The sequence below is a fragment of the Apis mellifera genome, linkage group LG16, assembly GCF_003254395.2.
Source record: "Apis mellifera strain DH4 linkage group LG16, Amel_HAv3.1, whole genome shotgun sequence".
In the NCBI taxonomy this organism is placed as follows: domain Eukaryota; kingdom Metazoa; phylum Arthropoda; class Insecta; order Hymenoptera; family Apidae; genus Apis; species Apis mellifera.
In genome coordinates, this window is record NC_037653.1 from 3,852,213 (window position 1) to 3,868,447 (window position 16,235).

At 37.5% G+C, this 16,235-nt stretch overlaps 1 long non-coding RNA gene across 3 annotated transcripts in view; it reads right to left on the minus strand.

Moving 5' to 3' along the window:
* The window catches only part of LOC102655707, a 34,017-nt gene extending 18,285 nt beyond the window's left edge, over positions 1-15,732 (minus strand). For all 3 annotated transcript variants that reach the window (XR_003306258.1, XR_003306259.1, XR_003306257.1), the window contains exons 1-2: positions 15,494-15,732; positions 13,561-13,822 (exon numbers count right to left, since the gene is read on the minus strand). This is a non-coding gene — a long non-coding RNA (uncharacterized LOC102655707). The remainder of the gene's footprint in view (positions 1-13,560; positions 13,823-15,493) is intronic.
* Between the last annotated feature and the right edge of the window lie 503 nt (positions 15,733-16,235).

Genomic DNA, 16,235 nt, shown 5'->3' on the forward strand with positions numbered 1-16,235 from the left:
GCCGAGGGGGGGAGGGGGGACAGAGAAGTTGGCGAAGGAGGGAGGCGCGGGTGTTATCTGGGTGGCGGAGGACCGAGCGGCAACATAAATATTAGGCTCCTCGTTAATGCCTCTGGTAGCTACTGGCGTTACGTTTCGCAGTAAGTAAATTATGCGATATGAAATTATTAGCGCCATTAAAGAAATTTATACTTTTTCCACGTCGCGGGTACCCCCTTACCCGAAACTCAAGATTGGTGACGATTTTTCTATTTTATCTGCCTTCCAGTTTGCCTCGCCGCCTTCGAACCGCTCGGCCGATATCGCGACTTCCCCCCACCACCGACTCCACATCTTTCCCCCTCCATCTCGCCTCCTACCGCGGCGGTAACCGCCTAATGTATTTGCAACAGCCAATTCCCATCGTTATCCCTGGCTATGATCTACGGTTACGGCGGTTTGATTGTCAGATATCTTCGCCGTTTGCCTTCGCCTACACGTTGAAATGTTGCCGCGCGCCCGAGATAACCCACAGGTGGGACTTTTACGGCGCATTTTCATTTCCCGTTGAAAACAGTTAAGTCGGTGACAACGAATGAAAATTAAAAATTAGCGAGGTAATTTTTGGAAATGTAAATGAAAATAATTTGATAATCGTCGCGTAATTTCGAATTCACTATACAATTTGTAATGATAATTTATCATGTGTCTTTATATATTTATACCAGATGTAACGTTTTTTCTTTCTTTCCTGCATCGATATTATTTTTTTTTATTTGCATAATGTAACACGAGGGTAATCGGCTCGAATCATAAATCAGAGTTTACGAAAGTACGTATTCGGGGGAAGGAATACAGATGTTTAGTTTTTAATTCGAAATGTCAGCGTTTATTAATTCGTTTCCCCGTTTTCGACAGTGGTTCAAGTTACAACTTTGTATATTTATTAAATCGTTGGTGGAATTTGCATTCAAACTGCTATTATCCCTCAGTGTAGAAATTCATAGTTTAATGGGAGCCATTCGATATCTCTTTGTATGATAATAAGGACGATATTTATAACGTACGGATGATAACCCCCTCCCCCCTCCCCACGTTTTCATGATCCGAATTGATGTAAATTTCTTTGGTTAAATAAATTCGTAATTGGTTCAATTCGTTGCTCCAAAAATAATCACAAATTGAAAATCCCTTTAATATGAATATCATATTATAATAATATAATAAATTCTCAAAATCCAAATGATTTATTTTCCACCAGTATTTTCGATGTATCGTAAATTATAATAATTAAAATTTTAGATATTGCAACATTTCTATCGTACTTTCTAATTTTACAATTTATAAATCGACGATTTATACGCGATGAAACTATTCTCCGATCGAACGTAACGAAACAGATTTCCTAAACCAGCCTGTATCGGACGCCATTATTATATAATAAACGTAGAAATTATGAAATTCAAACCTTGTCTCCACTTCCATTCCCTCTTTATTCCTCTTTATTGCTCTTGCGAAGACGCCTGTTTATGCAGTGTTCAACTCGCGACTCCTCTCGCGTGTAGGAGAACGCGCGATGCGTATCGCGAGGGCTATGTGTGGGCGTGCAGACCTCGATTGTATATGCCTGCGTATACGTATAAGGATGGAAATACGCAAGGAAACGGGGCATGAGCAATGGCTGGCAACGCTCCGTAATAATGTTGTCTTCGTCGGCTCGTTTTATTTGCCGCGGCAAGAATGTAGTCTACAGTCCGCTTCAAAATTCATGTACCAGCCGTCTGGGGATTGCACAATTTGATCGAACCGATCATCTAGGCTTCTATTATTTGTCACTTTAGTTGAATTATCGCCCGTTACCGATGCCGCGACTCGTCTCGCGAACTTTAATTGAACTGTCGCCTATCCCGAACGATGCTCGACCCTGTTGTTCAAAGTCCCATCACGATTCGTTTCTTCAATCAAACCAACAATTGAAACGAGACGATCGTTAACATAAATCGAGATTGATTTTTTAATCGTTTAGAATTTAGAGTTAATAACACTTTTTATTAAAATAGAAAATTCTAAATTTTCGTGTTGTACCTTCGTGTTATGGTAAGAATACGCGAGCTACTGGCTTATCTAGACTTCTATCGCGCTTGCGTCGTTTTTATTAAGCCGAACTTTGCCGACGACAGTCGAACTCTTTTCGGTAATTTTCGCCGAGTCGTGGCTTGAATATCGGTTGCAAATTCAAACTGAAGCAATAGTATACGCAAGTATACTATTACAAATAAGAAAAGCAATTTCTTGTAATACGATCGTCAACTTTCTTTTCTTTTTTACATATTTTTTTTAAGATTGTATAAATTACGAATATAATTGAATTATTTGTATTCATTTTTTGAAGAAGAAACGAAATGTATTGAAACTATTCTGATAAAAAAATCTTTTAGGATTAGGTGGTTCTTCATACTCGACTCGATCATTCCGCGCTCGGCTTTTTATTAGTCAATTAATACTAATTATGATAATTAATTGAAACGACCGGAGGAGAGTTATCCACGCATCCCTGGTATTATTGCCAGGTGAGTTTGTATACCGTGTCGGGGCGGTGTTAAATCAGCCCATCGTTAATAACGATTACGTATTATTTAGACCAGTGAATTATTTGCTTCGTGTTCACCGTGCGGATCGAGGCGTTATTTGCATGCATTCTATGCTTTCTCGAAAAAGATTAGACAATGCGACATTGACGAGGAACATAATTATGCGATGATGATTATATAGAGGGGAATTAAAATTTATTTATTCAATGAAATTTCGAAACTGTTTGACAAGTACACTGATTCCGCGAGATATTTTTCAAATTAATAAAAAATGCTGATTTGGAGGACGATTACGTATAAGAAGAAATAGATTATCCTACGAAATGAATAAAAATTTTATGTAACTTTTTGATCAAACCCCGATATATCGACGTTAAAGGTACCGGTCGCGAGATGTACGAGCAGGTTGAACAGAAGAGAGAGAACGAGAGAATAAAGTGTGCAGAGGGCGCTACAATGGAGTTGGCACGGTCTGCGGTCATAGAATCATGGCTGTCTATTCAATGAGCTCGAAAATAGCCTTCTCCAACAGATATCTCGAGGGGATTCCCCTGGACGGGAATGTATTTTACGAAGGTGCACGACCCGCTCTGTACTTCTAATACCGCGTATCTGTATTGTTAAGCGGCAATTCTTTAGAGAATAATATCGGCCCTCGAGATGTACGCAGCTTCGGTAGACGCTCTCACACGATCGTCACTCCGCATTCGATCGCCCAAATTTAAATTAATTATTTTCAAAAAACATTCCTTTCATTCGTTCGAATTTTCCACATTATCTATTACTTAAAAGGGAAACGGAGATCGTTTAAAGATCCAAACGTGTAATTCGATTTTCCACAAATTTATCACAAAATTTACAGACAAGAGACGTCGCTCAAGAGGGGGGGTTCGATTTATCACCGCCGAGTTACTTATTTCACCGTGTCGCCTTTATGCTTCGTTTCGCTTCGGCTGTACGCAAGCATTCGTGACCAGAGTCTCGGATTATGATCGGCCAGCCGGATCATTCGTCCGGTCCTGGCCAGTGTTGTCGCGTTGAACTCGTTTCGAGGCGGGACGACGGTTTAATGTTGTCCGTCAGCAACTTTGTCTACGACGTGCGCCGTGGACGTGCGCACTATGATCGAAACGAACCGCGAGATTCTTTACCGAGCCGTTGCGGCGGGAATTAATCGAGCATCAAGAAGGGACGGTGAAACGCCACCCATTCGTCTTCCGTGTCTACGATGCACTGGCCTCTTCTGAATATATATATATATATTCTTCACCGACCCATTGAGAATTTTCACGTAGAATTAATCGAGCGTCTCGCAACTTATTTATTATTCTCCTTTAATATAGGTTATATTTTTTGAAAATTAATGAATTTTTGTGTTCGCTCTGTCGAAGAGAAAAAGTTTGGAAGGAAAGAAAGGAAAAAAAAAATGGATGGAAGGAAAGTGGCACAATCTTGATAAGTGTGTGGAAGACGTTGGATTGGCGGTGGAAGGTGGAGAGGTAAAAGGGTCGTCCAGGAGGTCACTGCCGAAGGAGTCTCGTAAGAGGAAAGGAAGGGTGGAAGAGGGTTAGAGGAACTGAAGCGCGGGGAGGGGGACAGGTTGCCCTCCATGAATCACGACACGGAGGCTGATTTAGAGGCTCAGAAGTTACCGGTATAGGTGCTAGCCTGCCCTCTCTAATCTCCGCGCGAATCTACCCGTTGTGTACAACGGGGCACCATCATTGGATCCAACGTTTCCTCCAATCATATCAATTTTTATTATATTTATTACAAATTAAAATTTTCTATTCCGCGTAAAAATAAAAAAATTATTCCTCTTAATTCCTATCATTATATTTTCTCATCCATCTAATCGTATCAATTTTATTATATTACAAATTAAAATTTTCTAAAAATAAAATTATTTTTATCTGTTAAAAAAAAATAAAAAATAAAAATATCCAAAAAAAATAAAAATATTCAAATAATTCTAGCGTAAAAATTATTCCTCCTAATTCTTATTATTCCTATTATTATATTATTAATAAATTTTCTATCCCTAATTCTGCATAAAAATAAAAAAATTATTCTTCCTATTATTATAATTCTTCTTATTATTGTATATTTCATCCAATCGTATTAATTTTATTATATTACAAATTAAAATTTTCTATCCGCAATTGCGTAAAAATAAAAAAATTATTTTTATATTAAAAAAAAAATCCAAATACCTCGATTAATATTTTAACATAATTTTAAAAATTATTCCTCCTAATTCCTATTATTATATTTCCTCATCCATCCAATCGATCAATTTTTATTATATTACAAATTAAAATTTTCTATTCGTAATTTCTTAAAAATAAAAAAATTATTCCTCCTAATTCCTATTATTCCTATTATTATATTATTAATAAAATTATAAATTAATAATAAATAAATAAATTTATTATAAATTTTCTATCCGTAATTCCGCAAAAATAAAAATAAAAAAATTATTCCTATTATTATAATTCCTATTATTATATTTCCTCATCCATCCAATCATATTAATTTTATTATATTACAAATTAAAATTTTCTATCCGTAATTTTGTAAAAATAAAAAAATTATTTTTATCTATTATAAATTAAAATTTTCTATCCGCAATTGCATAAAAATAAAAAAATTATTTTTACATTAAAAAAAAAATCCAAATACCTCGATTAATATTCTAACGTAATTTTAAAAATTATTCCTCCTAATTCCTATTATTATATTTCCTCATCCATCCAATCGATCAATTTTTATTATATTACAAATTAAAATTTTCTATCCGTAATTTCTTAAAAATAAAATTATTCCTCCTAATTCCTATTATTCCTATTATTATATTATTAATAAATTTTCTATCCGTAATTCCGCAAAAATAAAAATAAAAAAATTATTCCTATTATTATAATTCCTATTATTATATTTCCTCATCCATCCAATCATATTAATTTTATTATATTACAAATTAAAATTTTCTATCCGTAATTTTGTAAAAATAAAAAAATTATTTTTATCTATTATAAATTAAAATTTTCTATCCGCAATTCCGTAAAAATAAAAAAATTATTTTTATCTATTAAAAAAATATCCAAATACCTCGATTAATATTCTAACATAATTTTAAAAATTATTCCTCCTAATTCCTATTATTATATTTCCTCATCCATCCAATCATATCAATTTTATTATATTACAAATTAAAATTTTCTATCCGTAATTCGGTAAAAATAAAAAAATTATTTTTATCTATTAAAAAAATATCTAAATATCTTAATGTTCTAGCGTAACTTTTAAAAAAAAAAACTATTTTTATTTTAAAAAAAAAAAATATCCAAATATTTTAATGTTCTAGCGTAACTTTAAAAATTATTCCTCCTAATTCCTATTACTATACTTCCTCATCCATCCAATCATATCAATTTTATTATATTACAAATTAAAATTTTCTATCCGTAATTCCGTAAAAATAAAAAAATTATTTTTATCTATTATAAAAATATCCAAATACCTCGATTAACGTTCTAGCGTAAGTTTAAAAAAGAAAAAAAAAATGTCACGCAATGAAAATTCTTATCTAGCACGAAATCGAATCCAACCTAGATAATAGCGTCCAATTAAGTGGATTTCGGCGGCGTGAACCGGTCGGTTTATTAATATATCGGCGAATGGGGCGCGTGGCCCCTCCCCCTCCCCCTCCCCCTCCCCCCACGACCAGGGGTTTGGTTCCGCGTCGATATCGGCCCCGCGACGCGACCACGCGAGAAAAGTAATATATATATCATCGGGAGATTATTAAAGTACAAGGGAGGGGGGATCGGGAGGGGTACCGGCCCCGGCGAAAATCGGGAACCGAATTAAGACGGCGGCCGCGCGCTATCAGGGCCGGAGTCCATGAAACAGACGAATAAATTAGAGGCAGTACCTGCCCATCGAGAGCGGCGCACTGATAAATCTCTGCGCACGCTCGCGCAGATGCGAACCGCATGTATTTTACATTCTCAATTCGGGATGACCAGATTTATTGGGCTTCACCGGCCAACCAGCTTCCCTCCCTCTTTCTCCGTGTCCACGTGTGTGCGTTTCTTCGTATTGTACACACGCCTTCCTATTCGTGTATGTGTATATATATATATATATATATAAATTCGTTCGCCGTCGATTTCGAGGCGAGAATTTGATTCGAACTTCCGAGTCGTTTTGAACTGCAACAAAAAAGAAAAATCGGAACGGAATGGTGTCAGGTTCGAGGGAAAAGTATATACGGGGAGATACGTCGAAGATATGGTGGTATGAAACTGGATGGAGAGAGGAAAAAAAAAATCATCTGTCAAATTACAATCTCGAGTAAATAAATTACAAATTATATTTTCCATATTGTTCAATGGGCTCACAAAAACGTCCATAATTTCCCACCGATTTCCCTCTGAAACGTATTGCACCCAGAATCTGATTAACTCCGTCAAGAGTTCGGACCACGAAGCGGACTTGAACCTTATACGAGCCTCTAACGCATTACCCAGAGAGAGAGAGAGAGAGAGAGAAGGAGAAGGATGCACCGTGAACGAGGAGTTAGAGCGGAGGGGAGGGGGAAGGCTCGAAGCGGCGCATGCAAGCTCGCAGGCCGGAATGGAGTCGTAGGATAGCAATTTCGACCGAGCAGTAATAAAGCACGTCTGCGCGCCGAAATCCTGATGAATGGCCGCGCTTAGGCTTGAAATGGAGAAGCGACGAGCCACTAACACTTACTCTGGCCTACCCGTCCTCTATATCTCTCTCTCTCTCTCCCTCGCTCGCTCGCTCCTCATCGTTTCTAGCGCGTGCATGATCCTTTCCTCCCTATCTCCTGTGTTCGACCATCTCTCTCCCTCCCTCTCTATCTCTCTGTCGTTCCACACTACCGATCATTCCTCCTCCCTCGTTCGATTCACGTCTCTTTATCCCGTCGCCTGATCCCTCCACATTTCAGCGTAGCCCCGCGCAATTTATACGTTCGATTTACTATCGGCGTGTTGCGCTTCTGTCATTGTTTTATCGGCGAATCCTGGCTTTATAATGAAGCTCTACCGCTTCTTCCTCTTTTTCCCCCCTTCCTTTCGTTCGAGCGCTCGCTCGTTCGTTCTCCCGCGATAGGTTATGACGGATTCACGCGTCGATCAGTGCGCCTGCGCAATACAGCGACTCTTCAACCGACAGGCCTCGTTAATTATCTCGAACGCTACTAGCTTTTACGAACGTTTATATATATCTTTAACCGTTGAATTGACACGTATCCTTAAACACTTAAGCTACTTAAATATACTAGTTTAAATCAATAATATTCTCGTAATTCTTATTTCAACGTACACGTAGAAAATTATGCGCGTCGTTGAAGAAAATTGAGGAAAATAAAAAAATTCACACGTAGATCGAGATAATTAAATCGGCCGGAGAGATATTTTGCCGGTAACTAACCGCTCCTATTACGTATTTTCCGCGGCGTTGACGGTGTCTCGCGAGCCAAAGGGGCGCATTTCGTCCTTTCTGCAACGTCTGTTGGTTTTTCCCGAGGCCTGGTAATATTCCCCGAATAAGTGGGGAAACTCTTATCTTCCTAAGTGCATTACCAGAACCGCATACATTACTTCCCTTACGGCCGGCCCGCGTGTATCGGGTACATAGAGCCCCCCCCCCCGCGCTCTCTTCGCAGGGTTTACGAGGAGGATCCGAAGCAGAATATTTTAAATGTATGCAAGAACACGTTCCGCCCTTCTCCTAAAGCAACTCCGCTGCGAAGTAATCTCCCTTTCATCGTCATGAAGAACTGACTTGTGTCGTTGTGCCGGTATAAAAGGGTACGTCTAACGTACTCCCCCCACTCCTCCCCCGGTCCCCTCGACAAATTACGGCTGCGAAGTAAGCTCGAAATGAGAAAAATAAGGGAAGGTATTTTTTTTTTTATATTTTTGAATCGTCTTCGAGAGATTATTCATCTTGTCGAGAAATAATCATATCACTTGCATAAATTTAGACCGATCTGCAATGGATCTTCGAGCTTTGAATGTAAATCAGCAGAAATTTTTACGCGACGTAAAAATTCGTATCGCCAAATAAAACGGTAAATGATTGGATTTGATCGACACAATTACCGCATTTCCGCACAAATGAACGCAACGATAAATAAACGTTTTCGATCGTTCAACGATATTTCATTTTAAATATCATCGGCAACGTCGGTCGAGATAAACGCCGAGACCTCTCTGAGAGAGACATAACCATGTATCGTCCCGAGAAAACCGATGAAAACCTTCGAGATATTTAAGTGGACCATCCACGAATATCGTGGAGAAGGTGACCATCGAACCGTCCCTCCGTGATATCCTCCATCGAAACTGTAATGTGACAGTTGCCACATTTCGCGGTCATCTTGCTCCACTTCGATAATAATCGTAACTCCGAGAGTCCGTGGAAAAGCGGCAACTCGGCCGGCAATAACGATAATATTTGGAAGGAAAGGTGGGGAGGTGCGCGCGCCCGAGTAACCACCTATCCCCACCCCTCCCACTCTTCCTCCTGCTCCCCTTCCCCCGCCCATCCTTTCGCTTTGTTTTCGTTCTACGCTCTCGTCTCTTTCGTTTCTCGTCGTTGCATCGAGAAGAAGCGGCGTGAAGAATAAGATAGCAGACGCATATTTTACCACGGGCCTCTTCACCGACGGAGAGAATATCGTTCGCGAGCGGCTGTGATGTCGCCTCCTTGAGTTATCGCCGTATAAAGCACCGAAGCGGTGGATGCTCTTGCTACGATGCTATTGCTATTTCGAATATTTTCGAGCGGAGACGAATTAGAAGGAAAAATTGAATAGAATTTTGAAACGTTCTTTCCCGATGGAGGAGACGAAATTCGAGTTTTATTAAAAATTCTAACCTAACTAATTTCATGCTACGCATCGTGTTTCACCGATGGTAAAGAAGTCTCGAAAGGAGACTCGAGGCCTGTCCCCACTTTAAACGCTTTGTTGACAAACCTGACACCACACTATAATTCGAATATCGTAGAAATTATTTTCATTTATAAAGTCAATCGATATTAATATATTCTATAATATGCCTGGCTTATTCGTATACTACTCGAATATTATGAGAAATAAAAAATATTCTATGCCTGTACGATGTTCGAATACAGATAGTCGTCGTTTCGGATCGATATATATATCGCGACGAGACGAAACAAAAATTCATGAATCAAAATAATATTCGCGCAATAATAATAATAATAACACACTATTGCGCGCGTTACCAAAGGAAAAAAATATCAAGGGTTGAAAAGAAGAAACGAACATCTTCCAGACCTCTCAAGAATTAATTCTCCTTCGACTTCTCAACTTCTTCCTCCCTCCCTCTCTTCCTCCCTCCCGCAAAAAAGTGCGAAATCCCGCATGCTGGGATCGAGGTATCGAAGGCACGGACCGAGTCAAGAACACAGAGGCTGATTTACCGCGGCGCAACGTCAACCGGGATGAAATATTCGCTCGAGCCGCGCAGCCTGTTTTAGCAACTTCGTGCTTCTCTCCCTGGAAAAGAAAAAAAGAATAAGGAAAGAGAGAGAGAGAAAAAGGAAAACTTCTCTCCCCGTAATAACAGGTCCCCGTTATTGAACGATTCTCGTGTCTTATCGCGGGACCAATTCCATCTCTTCGATTCCAAACCAACCCTCTTCCTCTCCCCCCCCCTCCCCTTCGCGTTTGCTTACCTCGCGCGAAACCACGCGCCACCCACGCTCATATCGGAAAGTTTTTGCAGTGTTGGGTGGGTCGGACGGGTCGTCCATCGTGGCGGGGTGGAGCGTAACGTGGAAAGAAGTGCGAGGAATGTTAATACGAATATTATGATTTATCGACGGAGCGCAGAGGGAGAGGGATGGTGACTCGCAAGGGATGTTCCGGTGAAGGGAAGGAAAAAATGGAATCTCACATAGCATATAAAAGACAATCACACTTGAGATAAATTAAATTTTAATTTTACTACGAAAATTAAATTAATCGATCAACCAAAGCTACTAATCTATAGGTTCTATATATAAAACGTATATAATCTATACGTTCATACTTGGTCAGAATTACGAAAAAATAAATTTTATGCAATTTTAGAAAAAGATTCAGATATATGATATAATAATAATAATTTATATATTCTATATATATAACGTATATAATCTATACGTTCATACTTGGTCAGAATTACGAAAAAATAAATTTTATGCAATTTTAGAAAAAGATTCAGATATAATAATGATAATTTTTAAAAATTTCCAAAATTCACAACGAGTCTTGGGAAAAATTTTAACGTTTCCAAAATATTTTATATTCAATCACGAGTCCATTCTCGTCAGATTTACCCAATGAAATTCCATTTCTCTTCGAAGATTCGAAATAAAAAAAAAAAGGAAGCCTTTGATCATCGATAATAAAAAACCCACGGCTATTTAGCACAATGTTAATTGATCGACTGTCGTTAAATTAATTTAAATTTTCTTCAAGAGTGTTGTAACGTCGAAACGAGTATTAGAAGGGGGGGAGGGGGGGCAGGCTTGATCCACACGGACGTGGCGCGCGCGCGCGCACGAAGTAGTAACATTGGGCGAGGCGTTTTTCTTAGTCCGCCTGAGCCGGCAGAGATTTATTCCCAGGTCCCGCAAGACAAATGGTAAGATTGTGTCTAAAATTTTAACAGCGCATTTGGGTGAACACGTCCTTGCTTCGCGGAGGAATATCCCTCCCTCTCTCTCTGACACTCTTTCCTCTCTTCCCTTCCTCCCCTTATATGCGACCTGTGTAAGGGATAAGGTTGAGGGGGTAAGTGTTTGGCGGAGGGGGAGGAGGAGGGGGTCTGGAAAAAGAAGTTTTCTAGTTATCCCTTAGGCGAGAATGCGGTCCCGAAACTCGTTGCTCGGTTCGTGACAGAATCGAGCCGTGAAACGAGATCCTCACCCGGAAACTGCCGGCCTGGGACGGGTTTATCCCAATTATTGGCTTTCGATCAGCTCTCCCTCCCGCCGTTTTACGTGCGCTCTCTCTCTCTCTTCTTCCCTCGTTTCACACCGTCTTTCCAACCTGTGATTTTGGATCGATTTCTTAGTTCGGTCTTTTTTTTTTTTTTTTTTTTTTATTTCGGTTCTTCGAAGAGAAATAGAATTTCATTGGGTGATTCTGATGGACTCGTGATTGAATATAAAATTTTTCCAACACTCGTTGTGAATTTTGGAAATTTTTAAAAATTATAAATTGCATAAAATCACTTTTTTCGTAATTCTGACCAAGTATGAACGTATGAATAAATTACAAGTTAATAATAATATATTACAAATAAATATAATATATTACAAGTTAATAAAAATAATGATAAATTACGTTTTAAAAATACGCAGCAGTGTTCGAAAATTTTTCTTAAAGCTCGTTGTGAATTTTTAAAAATTATTATTATTGTTATTATTATATTTGAATCTTTTTCTAAATTGCATAAAATTTATCACTTTTTTCGTAATTCTGACCAAGTACGAATAAATTATAAGTTAATAATAATATATTACAAATAAATATAATATATTACAAGTTAATAAAAATAATGATAAATTACGTTTTAAAAATACGCAGCAGTGTTCGAAAATTTTTCTTAAAGCTCGTTGTGAAATTTTAAACAATTATTATTATTGTTATTATTATATTTGAATCTTTTTCTAAATTGCATAAAATTTATCATTTTTTTTCGTAATTCTGACCAAGTATGAACGTACGAATAAATTACAAGTTAATAATAATAATATATTACAAATAAATATAATATATTACAAGTTAATAAAAATAATGATAAATTACGTTTTAAAAATACGCAGCAGCGTTCGAAAATTTTTCTTAAAGCTCGTTGTGAATTTTTAAAAATTATTATTATTGTTATTATTATATTTGAATCTTTTTCTAAATTGCATAAAATTTATCACTTCTTTCGTAATAATTCTCAAGTATGAATGTACGAATAAATTACAAATTAATAATAATAATATATTACAAATAAATATAATATATTACAAGTTAATAAAAATAATGATAAATTACGTTTTAAAAATACGTAGCAGTGTTCGAAAATTTTTCTTAAAGCTCATTGTGAATTTTTAAAAATTGTTATTATTGTTATTATTATATTTGAATCTTTTTCTAAATTGCATAAAATTTATCACTTTTTTTCGTAATTCTGACCAAGTATGAACGTACGAATAGATTTTTAAAAATGTTTTAAAAATATTCACGAAGCTGTCTTCGAAAATTTTTCTTAAAGCTCGTTGTGAAATTTTAAACAATTATTTAATTTACATCCGAATCCTAAAATTTATCACTTTTGTTAAAATCTAAAACGTTTGAAGAACAAAAATTCTGCTCTCTCGTAACCACGCGTAAATTAACGCCAATAATCACTCCTACACGAATATATAAATCAAACATGGCCGAGCAATAACTCGGCCAAAATAGAGTCACGAAAGCAAGAAGATATTAACCTATTGCCGTTCATACCTCGTCTCGCGGCAGTATATTAATTTAAAGAATGTTGTCGGTCGCGCGGCATTCCATATATGAAATTTTCCCGCCGAAAAGGGTGGAAAATAACGGCCCAACCAACTCCTCGGATGGTGGGATGCCACACGTAGGAGCGTGCCTGGCGTGCTCGACCACCAATTTCGAGCCCCCCCTCCTCCTTCCGTATAAATAATACAGCGAGGGATGATCCATCCCTCCGCTACGAATTAGATTTCCTATCTATCCATCCACGCCACCGCCGCTCTTTTATTACTTCACCAAAGGCAAGAAACGGAATTGCCGAGCATCGCCATCTTCGTCTTATCCGATTTCTCTCAACCCCCTCCAAACACCTTTTCTTCGAATGGAAGGAGAGAGGGAGAGAGAGAGAAAGGAAAGAGACTCGAGAAAAATGAAAGGGGAGAGAGTTACCTTTTTCACGACTACGTTCGATAAATAAAGAAGGCTGCGCCATCCTTTGCTTCGTTTAAGTTAGCACCGTCACGCGACAATAAGAAGAACGAGGATCAATGTTGGTCCATTGGTAAATGAAGACGAAGGGGTTTGGGGATTTTGTCGTTCGTGTGCAGGATGAGGAAGAAGGATGCTTGTGATGGAATGTAGGAGGAGAAAGAGAGATATATTATATTCGTGTATTGGACGAAATCGAAGATTGTTAAGCTGGGTTCGATTCCTGAAACAAAGAAATGAATTAGGAATTTTACACGTTTGTGTATTTTTACGTTATAAATAATAGGAATATAAATATGATTTTATTAACAAATCGGTGTATTCTATTATTTTTTTTCATATATTATTAGAATTAATTTATAAATGTGATCGAATATTTAAACAAATTTTATTTCCAGAAAGACTATATTGTCGAATATAGAATACATAGAAAATTGTAAAAAAAATTGTAATCAAGTTTATTCGCAAAAAGCCGTGCACTCTCTCGACAACATCCTCGAAAATACCGTGGAAGACGGTAGTGGTACAGTCTCTAAAGGGAAGAGGAAAACGGTTTATCGGTGTTAGACGGTAAGACACTCTCTCTTTCTCTCTCTCTCTCCTAGCCGCGTTGCAATCTCTTTTCTTTCGCTCGCGTAACCAATTCTATTCACCCAGCGCTCAATCTATCTCTTTTTCTAAGCCGGCTGATACCGATAGAGCGGCGACACTGTCACCCCGCCCATAAAACACCTCCCCCCCCCGCCAACCCCCGAGGCCGGCACAATTTTAAGTTTTACGCCATTTACAAAATGAGTCGCCATTATTTTTGCCCGCTGGATTTATCGCTACATACATTTGGACCGAGCGACAATCCAATTTATGTGGGAGTCCCCGTAATAGTCTGCCACCGCAACGCGAGAAACCTCCTTCTCGTCGTTCTTTCCTCCTTTCCCCCTCCCCTCCCCCTCCCCCGTATTTCGCTGCACTGATTAAATAAAAGAACGAATGGAGGCGACTCCTAATTAGTGGCACTACTTTTCCTTGCATTCCTGCTAGCCCAGTTGACCAATGATCTTCCGCCGCGGATTAGTGCGTTATATCACCGAAGAAATTCTCCCTCCTCCTTCCTCCTGGGGGAATTAAGGAAACTCCTCCCCCGATCGCGAGACGATTTTGTTCTTTTTCGATGGAAAGATAAACGATTTGGTTGGTGGACGGTATTTTTATGCACTCGAGACGTTCGTGAAATTATTCGCCTCGTCTGATCGGTTTTTAGACGATCAAGTTTCGATCGCGAATGCGCGAGTTGGAAATTTTCGATTAACTTTCCGTAATTTTGCGTAAAACGATCTCTCTTTTATGATTTTGTAATACGATTTTAGTTTTCGATAGAGAAGCACCGAGAGAAAAGAATCATAGTGGAAATTGTTTCTCTTTCTATTAGCTAATTTTTGACTAACGACGTGATTTCTTTCGTATTGATAAATAATTTATTTTATTCATTATGCGATTTTATCATATCGATGAAACGATTTTTTTAATTATTTTATTAGGATTGGAATTGGTTAGGTTATGTTACGCGTCACGTTGAGAATTTACAACATTTCTTCCTTTTTTCCGCGATAAACACGTTAAATATACGATAAATTTACGAAAAATACAAATAGATATGTATATTTCTTCATAAAAATCGATTATTATATTGAATTACAAACAATTATTGCGCGACGTAATATATTCGAAGCATAAAAATCATATTTATTACGCTATACCGCGATAAATATCGTCAAATAAACGAAAAAAGTCACGTCGAAAGTTCGCAATATATTTTATTTGAATTAATTATTTAACTCGAATAAAAAAATTATTGTACCACGTATTAAAATATAACACAAAAAGGCGAAAAACTTACGTTATACGCGTTAGAAGTTACTGCGTACGTCGTTCTCCTTCGGTATCCAAACAGTAACTGAACTCTGAAGGTTACGAATATTGTCGACTTGACTTTCCCACGAATCAATTAAGTGGAAGTAAACGTGTTTACATTTCGCTTTAGCTCCGTGTTTATATTTTACGTTGGCTCCGTGCTCGTTTCGTTCGTCTATAATATTACATTTATAATATTATTTCTCGCATCTTTTCGATTTCATATTATTCAATCGTTATATTTATATAACATATTAATTGAATACGAAATAAAATACGTACATATACGTATATATATATATGAAAACAATTTTACTTTTAAAAACTTTTCTTTTTATTCTTCAATTAATCACTTATCTTACTCATCTCTTTTTATTCGAAATTACTTATTTTTTACGAAACTTGCATTGTCTATTCCCGAAACAAAATCATGCGAAATCATTTAACCATCTCATCCCGTGACCGATCGATTTCTCGAATCTAGCGATGCGAAATAAAATTGACACACTCCCACGTATCCATACGATTCATATTATTCCACCGCGATGCTAACGAACGAGGGCCAACAGTGTCGTTTATCACGCACGTAGTAGAGTTTAATTGAGAATGATAAATTCTCCGCCTATGCTTTCGGATCCATCGGATGCTAATTAAGATCTATTAGGCCAACGATCCCTCCCCTTTTCTTCCAACTCGAAGACGTCTTGCACATTGTATCGTAAATCAGT